The sequence below is a fragment of the Bos taurus genome, chromosome 11, assembly GCF_002263795.3.
Source record: "Bos taurus isolate L1 Dominette 01449 registration number 42190680 breed Hereford chromosome 11, ARS-UCD2.0, whole genome shotgun sequence".
Classification (NCBI taxonomy): Eukaryota; Metazoa; Chordata; class Mammalia; order Artiodactyla; family Bovidae; genus Bos; species Bos taurus.
This window is the reverse complement of record NC_037338.1, coordinates 81,798,823-81,826,696: the sequence shown is the minus strand read 5'-3', so window position 1 is coordinate 81,826,696 and position 27,874 is coordinate 81,798,823. Positions and strand designations below refer to the sequence as shown.

Below are 27,874 nucleotides of genomic sequence, written 5' to 3'. Positions count from 1 at the left end.
CTAGATACCAGTCCAACCCACTCCAGTGGTTCCCCAAACTTGTTGTGCATCTAGAGAAGCTAAAAAAAAAGGAAAAAAAAAAAAAGTACAGCCCAACCTGGATTTGGGGCCAAGCTTCTGGAGAGATCTGTGTCATCACTGGCTCTGGCCCACAGACCAGCATTTAGATAGCTTGGATCCTCACCCAGCCCTCACAGGGTCCTACCTCCTTCCATCTTGTCCATTCAATCACGGAGACCCTCCCAAGGAGAAGCCTGCTCCAGGGCTCTGGCCTTGATTCTGTAAACTACTCCCCCACCATCCAAACAAACACAGAGCAATGAAAAGCAAGCGTATCTTTGAGACGAGTCCAAGCTTTTTGAAGGGACGGCTGGCGGTTTCCTGTCTGAGTCACCCACAGGCCAGAGATCCGTCAGGGAGCACAGAGTCAAGTGAAGAAAGACACTGACAACTTCCGCCTCTGGTCCCCACCAGCAGCCCAACCTCACACAACATCAGCACGGGTCTGCTTCTGTTGCCATGGTTACAAATGACCGGAGCCACAGCCACTGTCCCTTTGCCCCAGGGAGGAAACCAGCACCACCCGAGACCACCAGTAGGCGGCGCTGTGGCAGCACCTGAGTGCTTGTGCTCAGTGGTGTCTGATTCTGCGACCCCATGACCTGTGGCCCGCTAGGCTCCTCTGTCCATGGGATTCTCCAGGCAAGAATGCTGGAGTGGGTTGCCATGCCCTCCTCCAGGGGATCTTCCTGACCCAGGGATCAAACCCGTGTCTCCTGCGTTGCAGGCAGCTTCTTTATCACCTGAGCCACCAGGGAAGCCTCTCTTGTCAATATCTTGTCTTCTTTGGTCATTGTAACAGCTTTTTGACCAGAGACGTATTAATACATCTTTTGTTATCCAAACATTATTGACCGGAGTGTTCCAATATTCACTTACATTACAAATGGCTGGTCACAGGCATCAGTTTCTGCAAAAAACTCCCGGATCAATAATGTGTTAAGAGAGGGACAAAGCATGGTGTTATTAGCCCATGTTAAAAATGGGGAAGCTAAAACCCAGAGACATAAAATGACTTCTCCAGGTTCACAGGACAGAACCGAAACCAGAACGGGCATCTCCTGACCTTCTCCAGTCTAGTGACCTGGGACCTTTTCACTGCCTCCTGTCCACCGCCCACCTCGCCTCCCCCTTTCAGGGGCGGGGGGGCTGAGAAATAGCTTAGGACGTCTGTGTGTCTGCCATTTTTGAATGGTTCTGAAAGTGGAACCACTGGACAGACAGAAGGTGATACCTATAGACGGTGAGGGAACTGGAGAGCCTGGAAGACCACCTGCCTGCCCTCCAAGCTGAGGGGACTCAGAATCCAGAGCAGGGCAAAGCCTACTTGTTCCAGCCACAGGTTAACCAGTGGCAGGGCCTACACCCTGAGTCAGGGAACCTCAGAACGCTCTCTCCCACAGCAGCAGGAGCCCCGGTCAGTGTGAAGAAAAATACGACTCCTGCTCATCAGGTTCCCACAGTGCATCAGGCGTCACTGAACACTGGAGACCTGGTGACTCCCTGACACACTGGACAGATAGGTGTTCTTCCAGCTGCTTTTACAGACGAGGAAACTGAGGCCTTGTCCAACGGACTTGGCTTTTGAGCAGTAGAGACAAGAGCTGAATTCCTGCAGTCTGGCTCCATTCCTGCTCTTAACTACTATGCTGTTAATATTCCGTCTCCCCATGTGGCACTAGTGGTAAAGAACCTGTCTGCCAATACAGGAGACTTAAGGGATGTGGGTTCAACCCCTGAGTCGGGAAGATCCCCTGGAGAAGGGCATGGCAGCCCACTCCAGTATTCTTGCCTGGAGAATCCCATGGACAGAGGAGTCTGGTGGGCTACAGTCCATAGGGTCTCAAAGAGTCAGACATGAATGAAGTGACTTAGCATGCACATACTCCATCCCAAAGCAGTTACATTTAAAAAAAAAAGAAAAAAGGAAAGAAAGAGACACACAGAACAGTCACTTAGTGGAAAGAAACGGGGAACACAGGAGGCGCACTAGAAGCAGACACTGCCTTCATGCCAAAGGTGGAGGAAAGGAGGAAACTCTCCAGGGCGGGAAATAGTGATTGAAAGGTGCTGAGCAGGCAGGACCAGGATTCTGGTCCCCAGCCCTTCCTGGGTGGCAGCCCTGCTCCCACCCCCTGGGTGTCAGCCAGCACCAGTAAAGGACTTCCTGGCTTCAGTATTGACACAGCACCACTCGTGGGAAGAGGAAGTGAGGTGGGGTGCGGAGGGTTTGAGGGAGGACCCAAGATGGGAGAGACATCAGGGTGGATGGAAGGGATAGTGTTCTTGAGAACTCAGCGCCCGTGTCACAGAGGGAGGGACCCACTGGGCAGCTGGTGAATGAGACTCTGCCAAAAGTTCTCACCCAGAGCAGTGAGTGCACACACTACCAGGGAGCCTGGGTTCTAAGGGTGCCAGGTGAATTCAGACTCAGGAGGAACTGGGGAGCAGGAAAGGACAGAGAACATCCCTCATCATTTCACAGACGGGGAGACTAGAGCCAAAATAACAACAGTCATGACGTCAGCGTCATCATCATGGCAGCCACCATTTATTGACACCTGTCATCTATCAGAAATGAACTAGATGCTTTATATAGGTTATATGGTAATAACATCAACTCTAAGAAGGCCGTATGATTATTCTTAATTTATAGTTGAGATAAGCTAAATCATATCCTAAAGGATAAGTAGCTAGTTGGTTAGGAGCAAGGATCTGAACTGTTGTCTGACATTTTGGTCCATGGTCTTACCTCTAAGCTACGTGTGTCATGAGATGGTGACAGGCTCTGCCCATGACTGATGGTGCTAACCCACAACCAACTTTTGAACTGTTAAAGCACAAAGGTACAGGTCTTTAAACTTAGACATATTATCCACACTTTATCCATACTATGTATCCACTTATGTATCCATGCTACGTATCCACCTATATGGTTACATACTATTAAGGTAATCAAGCAGCTTATGATCCAAACCTGGGTTCTTGCCAGAGTGAAAAGGGCCTATTAATAATGCTGCTGGGGAACTTCCCTGGTGGTCCAGAAGTTGAGAACCCCCTCTTCTAATGCAGGGGGCATGAGTTCGATCCCTGGTCAGGGAACTAAGATCCCACGTGCTGCATGGTGCAGCCAAAAAAATAAAAAATAAACTGAGGGACTGCAACAGAAATCAATGAATCAGAAAACAGGAAAAAATTAAAATAATTATCGTGCCGCTGGGACAACACGCATTAACCAGTCCTGTCCCAGGCACACAAAGACCTTTTGTCACCCTGCTATAACCACAGTCCCGGGGGTGGGTTCTTTTAAGCCTCACTGATTCGGTGGAGAATGCTACTGCATGATCTCCTGCTTTCTAATTTACCCAAACACTCCTCTGCAACAATCCACTCTCCCTTTGCTCACCAGAAAGTCTTCTACACCTGTTGGCCTCATGGGCCTTACGGATAAAACAGGCAAGCTGATGATAAAGCGGATATCCTATGATTTGGGAAGCAAGGGTGTGACTTGTTCAGCAATAGATTTTGAAAGCACTGCTGGGCACCTGGTGCCCTCGCACCCAGAACCTCAACAGGCAGGTGTTCTGATAACCAGCCAGTCCCCCAGACCTGAGGGCTCGGCGTCTCTCTCATCTCCGACGGCCCAAGGCAACAGGACAGGAAACATTGCAAAGAGAAGCTGCTGCATCCTGCTGGAGAAACCGCCACCCATGACAGGACCCAAGACCCTGCTTCCTTGGAAGGGGGTGCAGGGCTGGGACAGGTGCTCTGTCTCCATTGCCAGCAGGCACCGATCCCCCAACCCTTGGAGGGTGTGGGGTTATACCCACCTGTCCAGGGATCTCTCCTCTGACTCTATGAGCCTGGGGAGGAGGGAGGCGGCACTTAAAGCTTGTTTTTTGTTTCTTAAGCTTTTTGTTTCTTTTCCGCCTTCTTAAGAATCTCTGATCAAGAGGAAAAAAGAATCTGCTGTTCTTCTGAAACAGGAAATCAGTCTTAAATCAATCTCACACATCAATACAAGTGAAATGCTAACAAGAGAGCAACAGGCACTAAGTCCATTCTCTTAAGAGCTGTTTCCTGCAGTTATTTAATCAGGGGCATCCCAGGACCTCTGGTCCAGTGATTCTCTGACAGCCCAGGAAAGCTCAGTGGTGCTGGGGAGCCCAGAGACCCCCAGAGGGACTGGTGAAGACACAGGCCACAGGGCCCTGCAATAATGCACACAGCCAGCCTCTTGTTTTGCATAGAAGTGTCTGCTAGTGATGATTTTTGATTAAGAGAAAGACTTTTTTTTTCCAAATTAGGTCACATTCATATGCCATTGGGGTTTAGGGCATGGACTTATCTTTTGTGGACTTATCTTATTCAACTCTCTGGGGTTCCCCGGTGGCCAGGGTTCCCTGCCTGCCAAAGCAGGAGACGCCGAGATGTGGGTTCAATCCCTGGGTGAGGGAGATACCCTGGAGTAGGAAATGGTAACCCCCTCCATTACTCTTGGCTGTAAAATCTGATGAACAGAGGAGCCACAGTCCATGGGCTCGCACAGACCTGGACACAACTGAGAGAATAAACCACAATTCAACCCACTACTGCTATCAAGTTATTGCTATTACTATTATTAAAATTATTGGTCGTGCCATTTAGGGGATGCCTGAAACCTCAGGGAGGGAAGGGACTTAGTTAACAGCACCCAGCAAGTAGGTGGCAAAACCAAGACCAGAACACAGTTCTCCTGACTGACTCCTGCTTCTTCTATCTCAGCATGTGACCCCCTTGCGCTAGGGGCTAAGGGCAAGGAGCCCAGACTGGAGCAGGAAACAGCCCATAGACAGACAGCGACAGAACCTGGGCTCAGGCCATCCCAGACCGTCAGAGAGCAAAGGGGGACAGGGGCGACACAACCCTCACTCTTCCTCACTCGGTGCCGGACGTCGGGCGCACATCACGTGACTGCCTCATGTGTGACAATCACAAGGTTGGTTCCATCAGGTCATCCCCTGGGGTCAGAGAGTGGGAGACACCTTAGAGATCCAAGGAGATCAGCCTCCTCTCCCTGACAAGCCTGAGCACCAGCACAGTCAAATCGCAGATCTCTGGGGCTCCTTCATGTTCCTGCCTCCCTTCCCAAGGCTACAACTCCAGGAACACCCCGTTTCTGGAAGGACGAGGGCACAACTTAACAGGCTTGCATGCACGGCCATCGGCGGTGGTGCAAGCCTAAACACTGAATGCTTCGTGGTGGAGCCAGGAAACCTCGGTCTAGCCTGAACTTGGGTCTTGCTTGGGCTCCGTGACCTCTGGTCCCTCACTACCTCTCTGATCTTCAGATGCAAAGTCCGCTCAGTGCAGCCGTACAGCCACATACATGAGCAAGCCTCTCCGGGCTACTCTGAAGATCAAATGAGCCTCGAAAGCACCACAGCTATTTATGTTCATATGCTCTCTCTGCCACTGAGCGAAAGTGCCTTGAGAGGAGGGGCCCACGTCTTCCTAATTTTCACAAGCTATCACAATGAGCTCAAAGTCCTGCACAAATGACAAACACTCATGGCCAAGTTTGTAAAATCCAGCCTCCCTGGGGGCAGTGAATGGCTCAGGGTGGCTAGAGAGGGAGAAAGAGGCAGCAGAAACACAGTAGAAAGAGGCTGGCATCAGGTTGTGGAGGACCCTACACATGCCCATCCTTTCTGTGTGGCCAAGTAGTGAGCTCGTCTATCAGATGTTTTTGTACTAGTGGGAGGACGGAGCTGTGGAAAGAGCCTGGGGTCTTGTGCCCAACAGTCATGAGCTGTAGTTTTTGGACACCTGGACACCTGGCTGCCCTGTCTGCTCAGTGGTAATGATCTCTCCCTTTTAGGCATGTGGGCGACCCAACATAAAAAGTGGCCAGTCCAAAAAGAAAAAAAAAGTGGTCCGTGCAGTGCATGTGTGCTCAGTCATGTTTAACTTCTTGTGACCCCATGGACTGTAGCCCACCAGGCTCCTCTGTCCATGGGATTTCCCACGCAAGGATACTGGAGTGGGTTGCCATTTCCTTCTCCAGGGGATCTTTCCAACCCAGGAACTGAACCCAGATCTCCTGCATTGCAGGCAGATTCTTTACCATCTGAGCCATAAGGGAAGCCCTCAAATTCAGCAAATACAACTGCCCCCTAAATAAGTGGAGCAAAAACTGACCTGGGCTATCAGAGTCAATGATTGTTATGGAAGTTCGAAGTCAGTGCTGCCTGGAGGTAACTAAGAAATGGTACCATGGCCAGATTGGACTGAGCACAGCCTGAGAGCCAGTCTGGCTGGAGGCATTTGTTGTCCAAGTTCCCAACGACCCTGTTGCACTCCAGCACCTCGTGCAAAGCCTGGCCGCACTCCTGCACCCAAAAGCCACAAGAGTCTCACAGGGCAAGTACCACCCAAGGACCACAAACCACCTGCAAACTCCAAGCAGCCCCTGGTCATTGACACAAGGCACCATTGAAGTGGTTTGGGTTGGTTGTTCTACAGAGGCCTTGCTTACGCCATGAGGCTAGGTAGGGTCGGGGTAGGGGTAGGAGGCGGCAAAGCACAGGGGGTTGAGAAGCGAGAGATCTGGGCTCCAGTTTCTGCTCTGACCCTAAATCTCTCTCAGAGCCCAAGCACATCACTCAGCACTATCTGCATCACGAATGGAGAGGTCTTTGGAACTCAGGGCTCTCAAGGTCTAAGACAGCCCTTCAGTGGAGTGTTTCTAAAAGAACTTAGCCTGGGATATATATTATATACTGCCCTTGGAGAGAGTGGTTTTCTGACAAGCCAGGCCTCTGCTGAAAGCTGTGAAAGCGGAGGTCCTCCTGCAGACACCTCAGGCCAAATCCAACAGGTTCTAGTTCTCACCCCACTGACTCTTGCTGTGCAACCCTGGGTGAGTTGCTTTACCCCTCTGAGCCTCAGTTTTCCTCACGTGAGACTCAGTGGTAATGACATTCTGCTCATGTCATTTCCCAGCAAGCTCTGTTTTCTAAAACTTCAAAGAAAGTACAAATCTCCTTTCTCTCGCACGTGATGAGGCTAGTCAGACTCCACCCTCCCAGACAGAGCCAGACACACCTTCACAAAGCAGGGATGGGAGAGATGAGGGGCCGTGCATTACGCTCAGGAAGAGGAGAGGGTCCCTGTCAACAGCGGCAACAGTGATGAGAACGGGCTGCAGTGACAGCTGGGAGCCGGCTTATCTGAGCTGATGACAAGATGCCCGTAACCCTGGCCCAGGCAGACAAATACTGGGGACCCTCAGACAATAGCACAGCTGCTCCAGTTCCTGGGCCCCCCTCTGTTGCGAGGCAAATTAGGAATCGTTAAATCAGCATTCATCCTCAAGATGCACAGGGCTTCTGCCTTTCTCAATAGCACAGGGATGTAGGGGGCAAATGCACACACCTCCCCATCAGGGTCCCAGACACCCTACACCTGGCCCTAGGGGGAGAGAAGGGGGAACCATGGACATAAAAAATGCCTGGGATGAGATCAGACTGACTACAGAAAAATGCATCGTCCTTCTGAGACCCATTAATTTCTAACGAAACCCATATTCCTAAGACGTGTTCAAATCTCTCCATGATCAGGTCCATACTGAAAGAGAACCACCATTATATAACCTCTCACTTTAAGCCCAGTGCTCTTCCGCCCTGTTCTGCAGCCTAGACTTACCTCTCCACACACCTCCCTCCTTTTTACCATCCATCCAGGCCAGCAGCAGTCTCACCTCCTCCAAGAAGTCTTCTCTGATACTTTTCTGATACCCAGTCCACACGGACCTCTGTTTTGTCTGAACTCTCATAGCACTTTCGGCCTGCACCAGTCAGCGTTTTTGCTTCATCGCTTTTTGACTGTTCTCTTATACCAGCCTCCCGACTGGTTTCATCCTGCCTGGACTCAGACCCATGTTCTGCAGAAAGAGCTTTCTAAAGCATATCAGATGATGTGTGTTCCCTGTTTAAAACTCTGCTAGTACTTCCTACCACTTCTAAGGTCAAATTCAAATGTCACGGCATACTCCCGCCCCTCCGCTGAGCCTGCCTACGCTCCAGTGACACCAAAGTACTCCTGAGTTTATATATTGAGGTGGCACCAAGAGTGGGATAAGAACTCAGTTGAGAATTCCTCCCACAGTTTCAAGGTCCCCTCCCCACGTCAAATGCTGGACCACAGAGAAGATGGCTAGGAGCAAATGGCATTGAACCATGACCAAGGTAAAAAGAGTCAAGACCAACTAAGTGCTCAGTCATGTCTGACTCTGCAATCCCATAAACTGTAGCCCACCAGGTTCTTGATCTTAATAAGCTTACAGCAATATAGTCTTCAGCCATTCCATTGACCAGCCAATGGGAGAGTAGGCATTTGAGACTGGGACATAAGACAGTTCATTTGTTCTTTACAACCACAGTGATGAGGCAATGTTCACAGCCATGGAAATTGAGGCTTACAGAAGCTGAGCTCATGCCTGAACTAAAACTCCAGCCAAGATTCCACCTAGGTATTCTGGAATGGTATATGGAACCCTGCAGCCCAGTGGCCATCACTACTTTGTACCGCGAAGTACCTCCCAGTCAACTTGTCTGATGCTGAGCAAAACACTTCGTTCATGCCTAAGAGTTCATTCTGTCCAGGAGACCCTCCTGATGAGCTCCTGTAACTCCTTAGATGGAAAGATTGTGAAACTGGATGTCCATCTAAAAGAAAAGGGAGAAAATTCCACTCTAACTGTTCTATAGTTATCCAGAGGTGATCAGAAACCCTGACTAGCCTAATCATACCCCCAATCATACCTCACAGTCATAAGAGTGTGTGTTTATGGTAGAAAGCGTAGAAGAACAAGGTTTGGAAGACAGAAAGACCACTGTATGGATGCTGTGTGGACAGAAGCACCCATGGCACCAGCTCACCAGAGCCAATTATACCTATGTCTTCCCAACTTCACATTCAGTGAGGTCTTATAATTAGAAACCGCCCATGTGGGAATACTTACACTGTGGAAATTGGCAAACACTCCTAGTCAGGTTTGTTTATGTTTTTCCCCAGAGGGTCAGTTATTAAACATTAACCAGGCACAACTCCATGGATCCATCAGAAGTCACTGAGTTAGGATGATGGGGGATTCAAACTGTAGCCACAGCTGTGCCCCCAACTCACCATTTGGCCTGAGCACATTTCTCTCCTTCTTGATCCTCAATGACTTTCACTGTAGACTGGGAGCAAAGAATCCTTGCTTTCCTGACACACGACTGTATAAGGTAGGACGGTGGACCTAAGTGCATTTGAGTAAACGTAAAGATAGCTTGGTTGGTAAAGAATCTGCCTTCAATGCAGGAGACCCCAGTTCGATTCCTGGGTCAGGAAGATTTGCTAGAGAAGGGATAGGCTACCCATTCCAGTATTCTTGGGCTTCCTTTGTGGTTCCGTTGGTAAAGAATTCGCCTGCAATGCGGGAGACCTGAGTTCGATCCCTGGGTTGGGAAGATCCCCTGGAGAAGGGAAAGGGTATCCACTTCAGTATTCTGGCCTGGAGAATTCCACGGCCTGGAGAATTCCGTGGCCTGGAGGAGTCCATGGGGCCGCAAAGAGTCGGCCATGACTGACAGACTTTCATCTTCACTTTCAAAGTTGTGAGGATGTATTTGGCAACGTCTACAGGCATTTCCGGTTGTCACAGCTGGAGTGTGTGCAGTGCGACTGGCGTCTTGTGTGTAGAGGCCAGAGATACTGCTAAACACCCTATGATGCACAGGACGTTTCCAAAACAAAGACTTATTTTGCCCCAAATGTCAGTAGTGCCAAAGTTGAGAAGCCCTGAACTAAAGATACTTAAACATGTGGCCTGTTGAAGTTCCCTGAACACATCAGCATCCAAGAGGAAAATAAAGGCAACTTGGGTCAGTTGGAGGAACCCTGGAGGGTCAGTGGGTGCAGAACAGGGTGGTTAGTGCTACAGGGCGACAGCCCAAGGATATGAGTTTCTGCACCAGCACAGTGCCTGGCATACAGTAGGTGCTCAGTAATGATCTGTGGGAAAAGCAATGAGTCTAGCTGGGACCCAAAGTGTAGTCTCTCTAGTAGACTCACACTCGTGTATGTGCACCCTCCATCACAGGGACACCAGCTAGAAGAAACTGACAAGAGGGATTTCACCTCCTCTGGGAGGGAGATGGGAGGAAATGGTGTGACATCCCAGCCCTGGGGACTCAGCTTCAACAAATAATCGCCAGCCTGACAGTCACAGCAGCCAGCCGTCGTCAGAAAAGCAACCTTATTTAAGTCACTTTCTAATAGGAGTTGAAGCATCTTGAAAGGTGAAGTTTTTGAACCCTCTCTGGGGAGGTGATTGTTAAAAACACACAGCAGGCAGTCTGGCTTTCCACACATTCACAAACCACTTTTTTTTTTTTTTTAAAGACAATCCTTTTATCCCTTGTACCACTTGGGACTGCAAATGCATTTAGCACAAACCACCCGAAGCAGAAACAGCGTTGGTTAAGAAACCCTCCAAGCACCAGGGGAAGCGGGCTGGCATGGCCCAGATGCTCACAAGAGAAAAGCGATGACATGCCACATACCAACTGCCCCAACTCCTCTGGGGCCTGAAGTCAGCAGGGCTGTGGGGAGAAGCTTTGCCACAAGTCTTTCCTGGAAGACCCCCGGCGAGCCTCTCGGTTCCCTGTCCCTGGGCTGGACTGGGAGAGGCGGCCCATTTCTCAGGGAGCAGATGACAGGACGGGACCCCCCTCAGTGTCTCCCTGACCATGAGCCATCTGACTCACAAAGCCCTGTAATTAAAACCCCAAGGGTTCAGAGCTAGTTCTAGATGTAGCTGGACCCAGCGGCTTCTCAGGCACCAGAGCTGCCAGCAGAATGACGAGGGTCTATTGATTTATCCTGGTCGACTGATGACAGGTCACTCAGCTACCAATTAGGCTCGCAGGATGCCAGGGCTGGAAGCCACCTGAGTACCTGCTCCCCTCCCCCAATCCTCTTTAAGAATGAGGGGCCCCTGGCCCAGGGGAGGGGTGCACTGCCCCAGGCCTGTTGTGGGGTTTTCTATTGACTCTTAGTTGAGGGTACTTTTGTGACTGCTCAGTGAGTCTTTTTGTTCAGGTCTCTGAACTCTAAATGGTGAAACTTGGAGAATTCAGTTCAGTTCAGTCCCTCAGTTGTATCCAACTCTTTGCAATCCCATGCAGCATGCCAGGCTTCCCTGTCCATCACCAACTCCCGGAGCTTACTCAAATTCATGTCCATCGCGTGGGTGATGACATCCAACAATCTCATCCTCTGTCTTCCCCTTCTCCTCCCACCGTCAATCTTTCCCAGCATCAGGGTCTTTTCCAATGAGTCAGTTCTTCACATCAGGTGGCCAAAGGATTGGAGTTTCAGCTTCAGTCCTTCCAATGAATATTCAGGACTGGCTGGATCTCCTTGCAACACAAGAGACTCTCAAGAGTCTTCTTGGAGCGTAGGCATAAGCTAATTGTGGTCCAGGTAGGACTTGGGGCCACAGGATGGAAGCAGGGTAGTTCCAGGGAAAGAAATTTACAAAGTAACCACCACTCGGTGAGAACTTGGCTCCATCCTTGGCTGAACTTGGCCCCTTCCATGCTCATCTCTCATTCATTTCTCATGTCCATGACCCAGCAACAGGTCATGACTCAGGCTAAGAGAAGTAAAGAAAGGCACTAAAGCCCAAAGGAAGGCACTGAAACTAGTGAATCCCTTTGATTCCGATGTTCTTGCCTTAAACAAATTATTTTCTTTTTCATTTACAGTCCTAATATTGAAAGAAACAGTACAATAATGTCTTCAGTAACGCCTGCATTTTATTTTACAAAATAAAAAAATCATTTTGCTTCATTATTAATCATCTTCAGAATGACCTGAGAGCAGGCTTGACTTTTTTTCCTACTAAAAAATTCCTACGAAAATGGTCAATATTTCTAGACGTGGTCCCAAGGGCCTGGGTCAGTAGAGGAGATAAATAAGATGCCTCCTGGGACCTCATCTTGGAATCTGAGAGCAGCTATGCAACTGAACGACACAGGAGACAGTATAAAACCCTGCCTAGTGGGCTGACCCCTTGAATGGGGGTGCCTCCAAACAGAGGTACAGCAAGAAGGAGAAGGAATCCCACTGAGGTCTGCCCTGCCGCCTGACACTAGCTTTCTGTGTTTCTTCCATTTGGGGATAAAGATTCTGAGAACAAAGTATGGCCCCCTCATCCGTGTTTACTAGGAACTCAGGAGCTACCAGGAAAGATAAAGACAAGAAACAAGAATTAAAATACAGTTTGGTGACTGCTGTAAGGGGGAAGCAGAGGCTCGTGTGGGAGCACTAATGAGGGACCCCGAACTCCATCCACGTGGTGGGAATCCAGTCAGTCAAGGCTTCGTGGAGGGGTCAATGTCTAAGTCTGGAATCCACACAGGACTTAGCCAGGCCAACATGGGGGTTGAGAAGGAGACGGGGGAAAGAAGACAGAGGTCATAAGGCAATAAAAATGAATGGAGGTGATGAAGCTCCTGATGTAAGACACTCTGTGAGTTGGGTATGGCTGGTTCAGTTCAGTTCAGTCGCTCAGTCGTGTCTGACTCTTTGCCACCCCATGGACTGCAGCACGCCAGACCTCCCTGTCCATCACCAACTCCCAGAGCCTACTCAAACCCATGCCCATCGAGTCGGTGATGCCATCCAACCATCTCATCCTCTGCTGTATGGCTGGACTATGAGACAATAATAGGTCAGGTGGGAGGGAAACCTGGGCTGAAATGGAAGCCAGACCACAGGGGCCAGCAGAGCTTTGTAAGGGAATCTACCCTTCACGTGGCAGCTGGCTCCTACTGTTCACCTTTCACCGTTTTTCAGGGACAGGGTGACGCGGTCAGGTTTATATTTTACATCATGCCTCTGCGTGTGTGTGCACACGCGCATGAGCACATGTGTGCGTACACACTATTCCATCCTGGCTGTCAATTATTTCACCTCTAAAATGAGGGAAACACACTATGTGCTTCATATCCCCAATGTGTTACAGGGATGAAATGAGATATTTAATAAAAGGTTTATTAAAGATTAAAAAAAAATGAGAAGCCTCTATGAAGAATGACCCCTAGCTTATCTCAAGGCTATCAAATATGAAAATGCACTCCCCAGAAGAATGAACGGAGAGTAGGTCATGGCACTCAGAGCAGAGGAGACCACAGCCCGCAGCCCCAGGCCTTCTTGTCCGGAAGGCCCTCTGGGATTCTGCACCCAGGGAGCGTCTCGCCCAGGGCACCTGTGTGTTCAGGACTCACTTTCCGATTCACGGGTTAGCAATAAGGAGGCAAAAAAAATCAAACACCAAACACCCAACTTTTTTGTTTATCCAGTTAATGTCCCCAGTTTCAGATAAAATAATTATTTTCACAAACCTCAGCTTGAATCTTACAGAACACATAGGTGGGTAAAACATACTTGCTATTCAGATGAAATGGCAAAAGTCCTTGCCAGAAAAGGTGGGCAGGGAGACCTGCCCAGTGGATCTGTTTCTCCTCTCCACCAGTCCTGCCTCTGGGAATGGCTGTTGTGTTAGTCACTCAGTTGTGTCTTACTTCTTGGGACACCATGGACTGTAGCCTGCCAGGCTCCTTTGTCCTTGGGATTCTACACTGATGTATAGATCAGTCTTATGGACTCTGTGGGGGAGGGAGAGGGTGGGGAGATTTGGGAGAATGGCATTGAAACATGTATAATATCATGTATGAAACTAGTCGCCAGTTCAGGTTCGATGCTCGATACTGGATGCTTGGGGCTGGTGCACTGGGACGACCCAGAGGGAGGGTATGGGGAGGGAGGAGGGAGGAGGGTTCAGGATGGGGAACACAGGTATACCTGTGGCGGATTCATTTCGATATTTGGCAAAACTAATACCATATTGTAAAGTTTAAAAATAAAATAAAATTAAAAAAAAATACTGGAGTGGGTTGCCATTTCCTTCTCCAGGGGATATTCCCAGACCCAGGGATCGAACCCAGGTCTCCTGCATTGCAGGCAGATTCTTTACCGTCTGAGCCACCAGGGAAACCCTGGGGATGTCTGACTCCTGTTGAAATCAGGAAAGACCAAAGCCGTGGCAGGCTGCTCACCGAGGACCTGGAGCGCAGGGCTTAAAGCTGCCTTCACAGGGGAGCGTTTCCAAGCCTTGCACAATTACCTTTATTAGCATAACGTTTTGTCCTGCCTTTTGTAAAACACTTTCTATTTCCATCTCAGGAAGAATGCAGCAACAGAAAATGCTGCTACTGTGGGGGAGGTGAGGTAGTCTATAAAATTTAAACCATGGGGCATTCATTCAAGACTCCTGGGTAAGGATGTCTCTTGATACATAATTCATGACAGCCTTAAAGCTTGGCCTACTTCTGACACAGGGATCATATATTTTGGAGAAGTCAGGTGGAAGGCGGGGAGAAGGAGAAAAATCACTTTTAAATGGTTCTGTTGTGGTCCGCCTTGTGGGTAAAGCCAGACTATATTTTGGACCGCTCTTTTCTACCAGAAGGGCTTCCCTTAAAGGCATTTAAAAAAGTGTTTTTCCTCTTAAATTGAAAAGGCAGCATATCACCCGGTTTCAGTTTTATCTTCTGTAACACTAGATAAAGATGAGGCTGAATCCATCTGTTAACACATATAGCCTGCAAACTGTATGAAAGCGTGCATACGCATAAACACACACACACACACACACACACACACACACTCATTGCAAAAAGGGAGGAAAATCCACACTTTTAAAAAATTTATCATCCAGCAATGCTACCCAATGCGGATGAGATAGCAGCACTTTTATCCTTTTATGGCAGATTCAGGAGGAAGCCAGCCTTGCCCCAAAGGTTGCTCCCCCACCGTCGCTGCCACTTGCCTTGGGATCCTGGGACTGGCTGCAGGCCAGGCCCTTCCCCCTACAGCCTGGGGTTCCATCCTCGCAGCCGAACTCAGTAATGATCCCCTGGGCATCATTACCTGCCATGTCTCAGCCCACTCTAGCTGATGCTGAAAGAATCACTGGGCAGAGAGGGGGTTTCTAACCTCTGGTACAAAGGCTACGCTCTTGAGGCTGCATTTTCAGAGGAAGAATAATCAGGCAGGCTGCCTGGACCCCATCTGGGTCACTTGGCATTTCCTAGGACATTGCTGGTGGGGGTGGCACTGCAGATTACCCTCTTGAGGCTTTGAGAACTCCTTTTGTTCAACTATTGCTGAAAACGCTGTATGCAACTGATCAGATGAAACAGATCAGAGATTGGAGGTTGGAGGTGACCTAGAGGAGCCCTTGCCAGAGCGCACATTGCTCACATCTCCACAATTACCTATTTTGAGTGGGCACCATGCAGATGGAGAGTCCTAAAAGGCACAGCGTTAATTTGTTTCTTAAATGCAGAGACCATGGGCATCACAGAGTTCCAAAAATAAGCCAGCTTCATTTCATTGAGGTGAAGGTTGAGCACCCACAGTTTGGAAGAGGATGGGGGTGGAGGTGATAAGCAAGAGCAGCCACCAAGGCCACCTGGCACTTGAAGAAGGGGGCTTCCTAGGCGTCACTAGTGTGAAGGATCACCTGCTAACGCAGGGAACATAAGAGACAGAAGTTTGATCCCAGGGTCAGGAAGATCTCCTGGAGGAGGGCATGGCAACCCACTCCAGTATTCTTGCCTGGAGAATCCCGTGGACAGAGGAACCTGGTGGACTGCAGTCTATAGGGACATGACTGAAGCGACTCAGCAAGCACACACGCATGCATGTGGTCTTTAGGGAGGGCCCAGAGCCCCAGCTACAATCCAGGCAGCCCACACTCTCCAACGCCAGGTCCTGGGGACTCCGCTTCTGTGGATTCTCACACGGCCCCTCCCCCTCCTCCCACTGCAGCTGCCCTAATTTAGGTCTTTATTATCTTTCTCCTGGATGGTTTTGCACAGGCAGCCAGATGACTCTTCCTGAAGCAGCAGAGCTATGATTACGCCACTCCACAGCTCAAAGACCTTTAATGATTTCTCCATGGGCTAAAAAATAAAAGCCCAGCTTCTAATTATTAAGGTCCTCTTCACCAGGTCCCAGCCTAAATTCTAGCCTCACCTTCTTTTCTTTCTTTCCTGTACCCTGCCTTCAGGCTCAGTGTCACCCTTCCAGCTGTCCCACCTGCATGCCCTTGCTCTTATATTTCCCTCTATCTAAAATAGTCTTCCCTCCACTCCATCTCCTGAAATCCAAATCCTATTCATCCTTTAAGACCAAACTCAAAAGCTACATGCACATGGTTTCAACACTGACCCCCAAGGAAAATCTCTCTGTCCTCCGAGCTCCCATAATTTTACTGTATCAATCACATTCTTTTGTGATAACAGATTCTGTATAAGTCTTGCTGTACTCCTTAGGCTAGAAGAAGAGGGCAGAGGACAACGCGATTGACTTAGCAGCTTTATTCTATCTCGATCAGTCCTGCACACAGTAGGTGCTCATTTATGTTACGTAAGTGAATCATCCATGTGAAGATGTCTCAAGACTGCAGACATGCAGCTATTTTGTGCAGGCACAGCTATTTAAAGAGATCAAATGAGTACAGCCTAGAGGCGCATCATGAAAGGACCATGTGGTATGCAGAGGAAGTAAGCTGGGTGGGCTGGGGTCAGAGGTGGATGACGCTAATGACCTCCTTGAGGATAAATCCAATGGTCAATTCTCAGCCTGCATCTTTACTAGACCATCAGCAATTCTGCATGATTGAGTCATCGTTCCTTCTAGAAAATCTTAGGAGATCACAGTCTCTTATTTTTCCTCCTAGTTAATCTCTGTCTCTCCCTGTCTCCTTGGTTGGTTCCCTTTCTTTTTCTCTAGAACTCTTGACATTGGCATTCCCTAGGACTCACATCTTTAGTCCTCCTCTTCCTTATCAGGACTCATGCCTTTAGTGACCTCACCTGGCTTCACGGCTTTCAAGTTGTCTATATTTTGATAAATCTTAAATGGGTATTTCCATCTTAGACCTCTTCCTTGCTTGCACTAACCACAGTCTGCTCAAACGCCACACCTGGATGCTGAATTCAAACTTAATGTGGCCCCACAATGAACTCCTCACTCCTCCCTGCTCCCTAGCCTACTTCATCCAGTCTTTCTCATCTCAGCTAATGACATTTCCATCCATCCAGTTTCTTAGCACAAAACATTGAGTCATTTTAGCCTCCTCTATATTTCACAGCCCACATCCAACCTTCCAGGAAGTTCTTTTGGCTTTACCTTTAAAGTACATCCAGCACAGATCCAAATGTATCCCCTTACTCCACATTGTCCCATGCTCTTTTGACCTTCTAATAAGCTAGAAGGCAATAAACATTATTTTATTACTTTTGCCTGAGTGATACTAACTTTATTATCTACTTTTTCTCACTAATGTCTCACAGGCCCAGTACATGGAACTCTGCATGGCACAAAGTAGGCATTCAATTAATATTTATCAAATGCATGAATGAATGGTTTTAGCTGGTCATCTCTGAACTGCAGCTTAAACAATAAATAGCATTTAGCCCAGAGAAAGGCAGCCACAGCCAAAAGGCATCTGTAGGCAGGGGGAACAAAAAAGCCAGGGCCTAGAGATAGAACCTTCACCAACATCTTAGGATTTGACAGTGTCGCAAGCCTGCCTGCATGATACAAAACCATGAAAGAAGCAGACTTGAGCAGTTTCCAGCTTATCCAGACCAGCCAAGGATGTTTTCAAGGGACATCAATGGACAGCATGCTTCTTTTCTTAAAAAGACATATAATAAAAATGAAACAAGATATACAAAAGTTGATAAATACTTGTGTAGAAACATCCCTTGTACAATTTTATTTACAGTACACACCTTTTTCCCTACAAAGACTTTATCCCTAGTTCTATGCATGCTATACTATGAGCTTAGTCACTCAGTCGTGTTCAACTCTTTGCAACCCCATGGACTGTAGCCCGCCATGCTCTTCTATCCATGGACTTCTCCAGGCAAGAATACTGGAGTGGGTTGCCATTCCTTCTCCAGGGGATCTTCCGAATCCAGGGATCAAACCCGGGTCTCTTGTATCTCCTGTACCGCAGGCAGGTTCTCTACCTTCTGAACCACCAGGGAAGCCCAGTTCTCTCCATATTCACCCAGAATTAGACATCCTGTAAGTGCATGTTCAGAACCTAGCCCATGTCAGCCCTGCTCCCTGTCATACCTTTGGAGCCCACCCAGGCATAGTGTTTTTAAATGACTTGTTCAATGAATGAGGAAATGAATGACTGCCTTCTGATCATCTCCCACCAGGACCAGTTCCTTGATGTAAGAATATACTCTAAGAAAGAACGCTCCTTGAGACGTGTCTTCAAGGCAGAATATACATCACCCTTCATTTCCACCCAGTACCTTACACTGGAAAGATCTGGTGCCTAGAAGTCAAATTCATCTACATGCAGACCTGGAAGCAGGCAAGGGCACCAGGGCACATCCATCTTCGTTACCCTCTGCCAGCATCTCAGCATCTCTACTCTGTTGCTGGGATTTGATCCAAGGTAGAGTTGGTGTGAACCTCTTGGTCATGGTGTCCACCCTGCCATAAAAGGAGGTTAGGACTGGACCCAGAAAGACTCTACAGTCAGTCCTTGTAGTGGAAGGGTTGAGTCAGAGATGACTCAGTGTATGCATCTCTAAAATGAGAATTATCATACCAGGGGGCCACAAGAGGACTGGTAACCCCGTGGAAAACTAGCCTCACTGAGTTCTAGCCATGGATGATCATTTCTCCTCTGGGCACTCTCTGCCACGTTCCCCAGGGAGAAGGGGCTTATCCTGCTATTCAAGATGCATCTGTCCAGCAGGTGCTGTGGCTTAACCACTGTCATCTGGCAGAAGCTTCCTCTTGGCATGTTTTCTTCCCAGATGGTCATGAAGGCACTTGCCATCACCAAACTCAGAAGCTTGATTAGGGGCTTTGGGGCTCTGATTAGAGTCAGGAATTAACAGGGCTGGAGAAATGACTTCCTTGGAGGCCACACTTAGATAATCACATGGAAGATGAATCCAGCATCACTGTACATGGTTTCTGCTACCTTTGGGGGTGTGGTCTTTAACTTGGAATGGGGTCAGTGATTGCCATGGGAAATAAGGGGAAAGTAGAGCAGAAAAATAAAGCAGGATTTTCATAGCTCTGCTGCATACATAAACACACACACACACACACACACACACACACAAAGACACAACCATTAAGTCTCCTGGAGATCAGCAGCTGATTAGATTTACCTCATCTATCAAGGAAACTGATTCTCAAGGAATCTGGTTAACAGCAAAACAAAAAGGTATAAATTCCCATTGTTTTCATTGCAGGGAAGAAAGACTTGGGTCAGTTAGAACATTCTTTCATCTGAAAGTCATATTTCATCTGAACTTGCAGATGTTCTGGGGACAACTGGCAGGCAAGCAGAAAACATTCATAAGAACCAACATTCTTTTCATTTTTTCCCCAACACGAGGGTACTCTTCCGGCCACTAACAAAAATCACACAAGCCTTATGCCGGGCCTTTATCAGCCTCTAAACTAATGAAGTCCCGTCTTCTTGGCTTGTATTTCTACTCAGCAAACATTCATTGTGAGCAAGGACGAGGAGCTAAGGGTGTGGAATTTGGAGTGCAGGGTCCTGACTTCAACTTAAACAGCCTTAAATAGGCACTTCCTCTCTTGCAGTCTCAGTCTCCTTACAGTATAAAATGAAGCTAATATACGCCACCCATCTCACATGGCTGCTAAAATTTAAGTGAGCTCCCATATTACAGCCCTGGTGCAGCGTCTAATAGAGGCTTGCGAAAACACTGAATCTGAATTGAATGCCTGTTAAGTAAATGCCACTCTGTTATGTGAACCACACGTAACAGAAACTGATTTCAAAGTGGTCGTATTACTGGAAAAGGAGATGGAATACATTCACCGACGATTCTAACACAAGATAAAAACCAGTAAAAGCTCAAGATGTCACCAAGAAAATGTGCTGGAGGATGAGACAAGGCAGAGATTATTTACAGCCAGGGGCATTTGGGAATGTGTTCCGGAAGAAGAGATACTTGACGTAGGAGGATGCCACAGTTTATTTTAAAGGAAAAGGATGGATGGTAGTTTATTTACACTTTAATACATAGAAAAGTCCAAGTCATTATGCTTAGCATCTTTTTTTTGTGGAGGGGGGCAGTAAGAAAAGAAAGGGAACAAGACCGAGACCTTGTCCCTAGACAATGTATAACCCAATTGGGAAGAGATCATGTGAATATACATATACACACAGTCAAGTCAGCTGTCCCTGACAATTTGTAACAAATGGCTGATGAATAATTCAGAGATTTGGAGTGACTAAAATGTTAAGGCAAGCCACGGAATGTAATCGCAAGTGCCACCAGGTAGCTCTAGTGTTTCCCTCCCCAGGTGTCAGTATTACCATCTGTAAAACAGACCAACCGTGTGTGGCAAAGATGTCCTTAGTCTAGGAAGATAGCTGATGAGGTCAGGGTGGCCAGGCCACTCTCTTATGACCACAAGCAGCTTCACCACAAGCACACCATTTCCTCTGTGTGCTGTACACACATTACCATTTCCCAAGTGGCTATGACATCCAACATTGGAAATCCCTGGTCTAGATGATCTCAAAGAATCCTGCCTGTTTGGTCAACCTATAAAGCAGAGGTCGAGTGTAGCCCTGAAAATGGAGAGGTCTTGAACTGTCTAAAAGCAGAGTCTCAGAAATCCAGAGAAGCTGGTCCATGCACAGGGAGCTAGGGTTCTGGGCACAGCCCTGGCCAGTGAGCTCAAGCCTCATGTGGCTGCTCCATTTAGCAGCTACCATAACCTGTTCCTATGAGCCCCTGAGCCTTAGTTTCCTATTCTATAAAATGCGCTTAAATCATAAAGCGTGATGTCCAGGATTGTTGGGAAGAGGAAGGAAGACCACGCAGGTGGGAATCCTCCTGAAAATCTGTGTCCTTGAACTTGAATGCTACATCAGAGCCACATACAGAATGTCTTCCCCTACTAGCCAACAGATCGGAAAGTGATAAAGATGTAAATAAGGCCTGTATTTTCCCAGCTATTAATAAAACACAGCATTCTAAATGAGCTGCTGTGTCTTGCAAAAACCTGTTAGTGCTGGTGACAAAAGGCTTAGATGCTAAAGTGGATTTTGAAATTCCTGGACGCTCAGGATGAAATTATTTAAATTAAAGGTGTTAGAGAAAAGGTAACCCTCAATTACAGAATAAAAAGCAAAACAATGTTTCATAATTTGCAGGTTAAAAATGCAATTTACGCTGGCCTCTTAGAAGTTGTCTACTTAAGGTCTGACGGGGAAATAGAGGGTGATGTTTATTTACAAGGACCCCCAGAGGGTTGCAGGGCACTCACCTGCCTTTGAACCGGCCCCCGGGGGTCTCCTGAGCCTTCCTGCCTGAGGTTGGCTCTGAGCGTGCTTCTTGAGCTCCACTTCACATGTAGAGGCCTCATGCCTTGGACAAGCTGGTCGGACACTGCCTGACCTGGGCTGTCAGCAAGACACGATCAGGGGCCCAGAACAAGCATCCTTGTGACCGTCCCTTGTGCTATGGGGCAGTGCCAGTTGGAGGCCCCCAACCGGAAGTGACTAGAAGTCCTGCCCAAATGGGAAGCCCAGCGGGCCCCAAGACCCCTTAGGCTCAGGTTTAGCCCACGCGAGGACCTTGAGGAATCTTCCAGTCTCTGCACCACATCAGGGGGCTGTTTGTACAGGAGCATGGCCTCATCCCTTCCTTCCTCTACAGTTCACAGAGTCCCACACCCCAGCCTCAATCAAACGCCTCATCACTAGACCAGTCACAGGGAAGACCAGACCTCTGCGCTACTCTGCCTACCACTCTCTCTCCTGTGCCCGGGGCCAAAACCTAAAATCCATCGAGTGTGCTGAGCACTGGCTCTGTGCCAAGCACAGCCCCACTAAATCATCACAGCACCCCCAGGAGGAAGACGCAGGGATTAACACGTGTATCTTGCAGATGTGAACAATGAGGCACAGAGAGGCCAAGTCATTAGCCCAAGGTCACACAGCTGGGGAGGGGAGGATTGGTGTCCACATCTCCTGCTTGGCCTTTGGGCCCGCCCTCACATCTTTGGGCCCGCCCTCACATCCTTGGGCCTTGGTTTTTATTTCTTTAAACAAGATATGAAGAATAATAGTGTTTTGGAAAGCCCCAAAGAGAGACATGACAACAGTCAAAACTGTGGTTATTACTGTCGCTCACAAGGACACTGATCGTGAACAATGCTGGGGATCTTGGGTTATGTCTGCACTCTGAACCTTCTTTGATGTCATGATATGAGTTCCAGTGTAAGGGACAACAAGGCTTCAGAAATGTGATTATATTTGAAGTGAAGAACTAAACTGATAAACCTGTTGATCTAGCATAGAGTTAAAATTCATGCGTTGCCAAATGTTCTCATCTTAAATGGGCTGGAAACCTTAATCCTACTTGATTCTTTGGCTCCAGAGTACTGGAGTAGCTGTGACTCTGTCGAATTATTCAGAGCAGCTAGTCTGTATCCAGTACTTACTATTTGCCAGGCACACTGCTAGGCTTTACCCCTAGCAGATGGGAGTAAATGACCTCAAATTTCTTCTCCTGGAGAGACTACATTTGAATGTCCTGGAACAGTCTAGACCAGTTGACGTAAATATCAACACCCAATATGAGCTCAGTTCCTACTAGGCCATCAATTATTATTTTACTAAGAACATAACATTCACATCTGGTTTAATAGGTTTACAGTGTCTGGGGTTGTAGAAAGAATATACAGCCTTTCTGGTTGCCATATGGCTTCATGTATTAACACCACCTTCCCTCCCATGGCAGGGGGACACAATCGATACAGGACACGGCCATTTGCCCTTTTTAGGAAAAGGATGTGAGGAGCAGAAGCTTCAAGAAGCATCAGGTCTCTGCCACCTTGCTCACTCTCTTCCCTGTCAAGAGGAGGACACTTTCCAAGAAGCAACTGCCCAGTTAGACTCTGTCTCAGAATGAGAACTGTGGGTCAGCACCATGAAAGCCAAACAGCAGCCCCCTGATGCATGATGTAAGTGAAAGGCTTGTTGCTACCAGCCACTGAAACTTGGGGGTTATTTCTTACTGCAGCAAAACTGACTAATACACCACCTGATGGCATAGTAAGTCATTTCATATTCATAGGTATTATGTTGAGGTCAGCAAAGAAGGAATCAGGTCCATTCTATGACTGAGGTCCCAAAGACTTAAGAGTGATTAAGTGATGGCCCAGAATTAAACAGCAAAGAGATGTAAGTCATGGGAACAAAACTATATGTTTTATCACTGCTGCATATGATTAAAAACAAGATTGGCTCACCTTTCGTGTAAAAATCTCTTTTGCAAACTGCAGATCAATTCAAACACTAGCCAGTCATAAAGATCTGACTGGTCTCTGGGTCAGGTCCTGGTATCAGGGATGATGTAGTCAAAGAACATGATACATAAATAAAAGACATGCAGAACCGAGTGACAAGGCTTCCATCTTTATTGAACTAAACTGGCAAGCCTCAGACCTTCTGCCCACGGCTGAGAGACTGTTCTCTGGCTAAGGGAAGGCTTCCTGGACAGGACAGTGTAGCCCTGCAGTGGCTTACATGACAAATATCCCCAGAATGCCCATCACAGACCCTGGACCAGCCCCAGGAATGGTGTGTTATTTCACCAGGAAATTCAACATCAGGAGACCCTGACCTTAAAACCTTCACAGGGTGGTAGTCATTCAGAACAGAGGCTCACAGGATCTGACACGAGTGACTAATTCAATTTTCTTTTTCCTATTGTTCAAAATTAAAATCCTATTGTTCTTTGCCTCTGCTTTATTCTCTTCTTTCCCTCTTACTTTCCCTTTTTCACAAAGCTCTTTTCAATGGGGAATGAGTGAGTCACCTTAATCATTTATTTAGACACATTTCAGGCTGGCTCAATGCTCTGTCCCAGCTCTCTGACATATAAGGAAAGCATTCTAGATTCTGCAGCAACTGATCTTTTCACCAGAAAGCTCCATTTTAAACAGCTATTTTTGGGGGGATCTGACAGAGCTGGCATCCTACATGCTTTTACAAGATAATAATTCACACTTTTGGTTTCTTACCCTGACCAGAGCAAGGTTGACTTCTGACACCTCCCACGCCCTACTTATCCACCGGTGCTGTTTTCATACAAAACCCAAGTCCTTTCATATTCTGAGCAACAATCCTGACCCTTTTCTTCCATTTTTATAATGTTGGTCAAAAAACAATCGGCCCCACGGTGTTTAGGTAAATACATACATGTGTACACTTCTAAAGCATTGCACTGAATTGCAAAAACCAGACGCTAATAAAAAGTCAGGAAAAGCAGTTCTGAAAGCTGGAAGAAAGCCCAAACAGGCAGTTAGAGACATAGCAGGAGCAGCAAAGTTTACAAAAATTAAGTTGTGAATGAATATTAGATGTGATCCAAACCTCTCACCAGGTCCCTCATTGCTAACAGAGGTCTCTCACAGCCCTGTGAGTAACTCCTTGCAATTTGTACAGACCTTTTCATTTGTTGGCAAAGCTTGTTATGTTCCTAATATCCCTGGGAGGGAAAGCTGAAGATCAAGTCCACCAGTGGGTGAGGAGATGAAGGCTCTGAAAGGCTGTCACTCACTTTACACAGATCACTAGCAGGTACAGAAGTAAACCCCCAGCCCTTTACTATCAGATACAGTGACTTTTTATTTCCCCACCTTTATACCTCTGCAACATGCATTTGAAGCCAGGTCATGCAAAGGGTCTTATCCCCTGTGTTTTGAAGTATGGTTTCTCTAGCAAGGCGCATAAGGAATGTGTTGATATGCTGTGTCTACGTGAGCACCTGGTTTGATGCCTGAGCATAGCCCAATGTCCAAAAAGAGTTGCTGAATAACAATAAGACATCCAAATAGCAAGAAAAATCTTTGCTTTTTCTTTTTTAAAATTTTTAAACCAACCCATCCTCTGACACACCAGTGAGGAAAAAATCACTCCCCCCAGCATCCCTCGTGAATGAACAGTCATTTCCAACTATGTCATACACACCTGGACACACACACACATCTGGCTGGAAACCCTCTTTCATCACTGCCTTGTTGAAAGGCCATAACAGCTTCCAAGTGATTTCAGAACATCCTCCAGCCTCAATATCCACGAATTGCAACCCTACCCCCCCAAGAATCCAACCCTAGTGAGTGACTTGGACCAACTGCTCTGAGTTGGGACAGCTTTATCCTACAAGCATCCTGAAGATGCAAGATTCGAATTAGGAGCAGATATGAAAGTGGGAGGGCTTCCTAGGTGGTGCTAGTGGTAAAGACCCCACCTGCCAACGCAGGAGATCTAAGAGATGCGGGTTCAATCCTTGTGTCGGGAAGATCCTCTGGAGGGGGGCATGACCACCCACTCCAGTATTCTTGCCTGGAGAATCTCATGGACAGAGGAGCCTGGTGGGCTACAGTCCATAGGGTCGCTGAGAGTTGGACACAACTGAAGTGACTTAGCACGCACACACTCATGAAGGAGCTGCCAGTGGAGGGGAGGTCCCTGACCTTGACATGCCATGGGAGACCCAAGGCTTCTGCTCAGCCCTCTTCTCACCCCTGTTTTAGCTGATTTCCTAGGTGTTCTTTCTCTGCCTCAGAAGCAGCCCAGGCCCCTCGGAGACCAGCGTGGAGCTCTGCAAGGGAAACTCCCTACCAGGGAGAATGCTCTTTTCTTTCCTGAAAGGTCTCCAGAGACAAGGCCTTCCAGGTCCCTCTGAGTCAGCGAAGTGATGAGTGGAAAGTCCTGGCTGGACTCCCGACACGCTCTGAGGGTTTCACTCTGAGGCTTTCTCAAGAGCTCCTTGCTCAGCCTGCGGTCACTCTCTGTAAACACTGGTCCCCAGCAGAGATCTGGGCAGCCCCACTAATCCCGGGACTTTCTGGTGAAGTGCTCTTCCTCTCGACTCCAGTTAACACTCTCCTCACCACAGTTTCCACTTCCAGCTTTTTCCTGCCCCTTCTTTCTTTCCCTGGCAACTCTTTGATGGTTGTCCAAAAAGGAACTCACTAATTGGGAGTTCAGAAGCGGCATGCATTCAAAATTCCCATGTTATCCAGAGAATCGCAAATAAACTTTTCATTAGCATTCTTGGCTTTTAGAAAAAGGAAAGGAATATATAAAAAAGAATGCATATATATGTATGGTTGAATCACTTTGCTGTACAGCAGAAGTAATACAACGTTGTATGTCAACTATATGCCAATAAAAAAATCAAAACTGAAAAAAAAAAAAAGACAAAGAGAAAAAAATGCGCACAGTTATCATTAATGCTGCACTCTCCTTCCAGCCCAGGCCTGGGGCTAGGTGACTTCCCTCCAGGGTGCACAGGCTGGGTGGGGAAAGCAGGCTGTAAAAAGACAGCAAAGGTTCTCAGTTGGAAGGAGAAGCTCTGAAGTTGCTGGCCAGCCCTTGGCTGTCTCCCCAACCTCCCAACCTGCCCACTTGCCTCTTGTCCACTCAACCACAGCCCTGGCCTCTGTGCTGTTCCATCGCCAAGCCGGCATCACCCACTCCAGGTTTTAAAGTCCTGCACTTGCCCCGTGTTCTGAGGTTTTGACTCTCTGCCTGGAACATGTTTCTCTAAGTGAGCTGTGTGGTTCACCCTCTCATTCTCTGCAGGTCTTCCCTGAAGCATCACCCTCTCTGAGATGTTCCTTGATCATCCAACTTAAAATAGCAACTCTTCTCCCTCAAACTCTCCCCACTGACCCCTCACTGTGTACACCTCTCTCTGCTTCATGTTCCTTCATCAACTTGCAACCATCTAACATCATCCTCTGTTTTACTTGGTTGTATTATTTATGGTCCATTTTCCCCCGATTGATTGTAAACTCCATGAAGCAGGGGGTTTGGCTGTTTGGTTCACTGTTGACTCTCCAGGTACTGACCTAAAGAAGTACCTGACTCACTGTGGGTACTCAATAAGTTTTTGTTGAATAAGTGGATGGATGATGGATGGGTGGACGAATTTTAGGTAAATGTAAAACCGGAAGTGAATCTTTGAGGATCTGTTCAGGAAAGGAAAGAGCATATGTAACTCATGTGCAATCTTGGATAAACACATCACCATGATCCCTTCCATAATATGAAGCTAATGCATAATATTGGCAAGTCAGTGATGAGCCATGAAACTAGAACAGGAGTTGGGGCCAGCTCAAATGGGCAAGGATGGTGCAGGCTGATGCAAGATGGGGAAAGACAAGAGGAACCAGGTCTTTCTTCACAACCACCAGACTGGGTTCTGACCGCAGCAGACAGAGACAACAAGGCTGAGAGATGGGTGGGTCAGTTGGGGCTCCATTTCATGATTCAACATGGGGTACTTCGGTCCTCAGCCAAAGGAAAAATCCCAAGCCCCCTACAAAGCCATACTCCAAAATGTTAACTCACAAAGCAAGCCACAAAATAAATAATAAAATAAATAACTGCATCTCTCTGAGACTTAGTTTTGACCTCTGTAAAATAAAGTCACAACATCTTCTCCCAATAAATGACACAGGCAAGTTTCTAGAACTTGACACATGCATGGCAAAAGTTTGTTATATGGAAATATATTATTTGCGAAGTTTACATTAAGGTAGAGGGCACCATGGGACTCCACTGGAAAGAGACGAAGAACTCCAGCTATGATTGCATTTTCTGAGG

At 47.6% G+C, this 27,874-nt stretch overlaps 1 protein-coding gene across 4 annotated transcripts in view; it reads right to left on the bottom strand.

Annotated features, from left to right (window-relative positions):
* CYRIA (CYFIP related Rac1 interactor A) overlaps positions 1-27,874 on the bottom strand; it is a 99,565-nt gene that overhangs the window by 59,002 nt on the left and 12,689 nt on the right. The window contains exon 1 of one of the 4 annotated variants that reach the window (XM_005212933.5): positions 206-27,874. This exon is cut by the window's right edge and continues 12,689 nt beyond it. The exons of the other annotated variants lie outside the window; for them this stretch is intronic. The gene's annotated coding sequence lies outside the window, so the exon portion shown is untranslated. The remainder of the gene's footprint in view (positions 1-205) is intronic. 4 annotated transcript variants of the gene reach the window in all.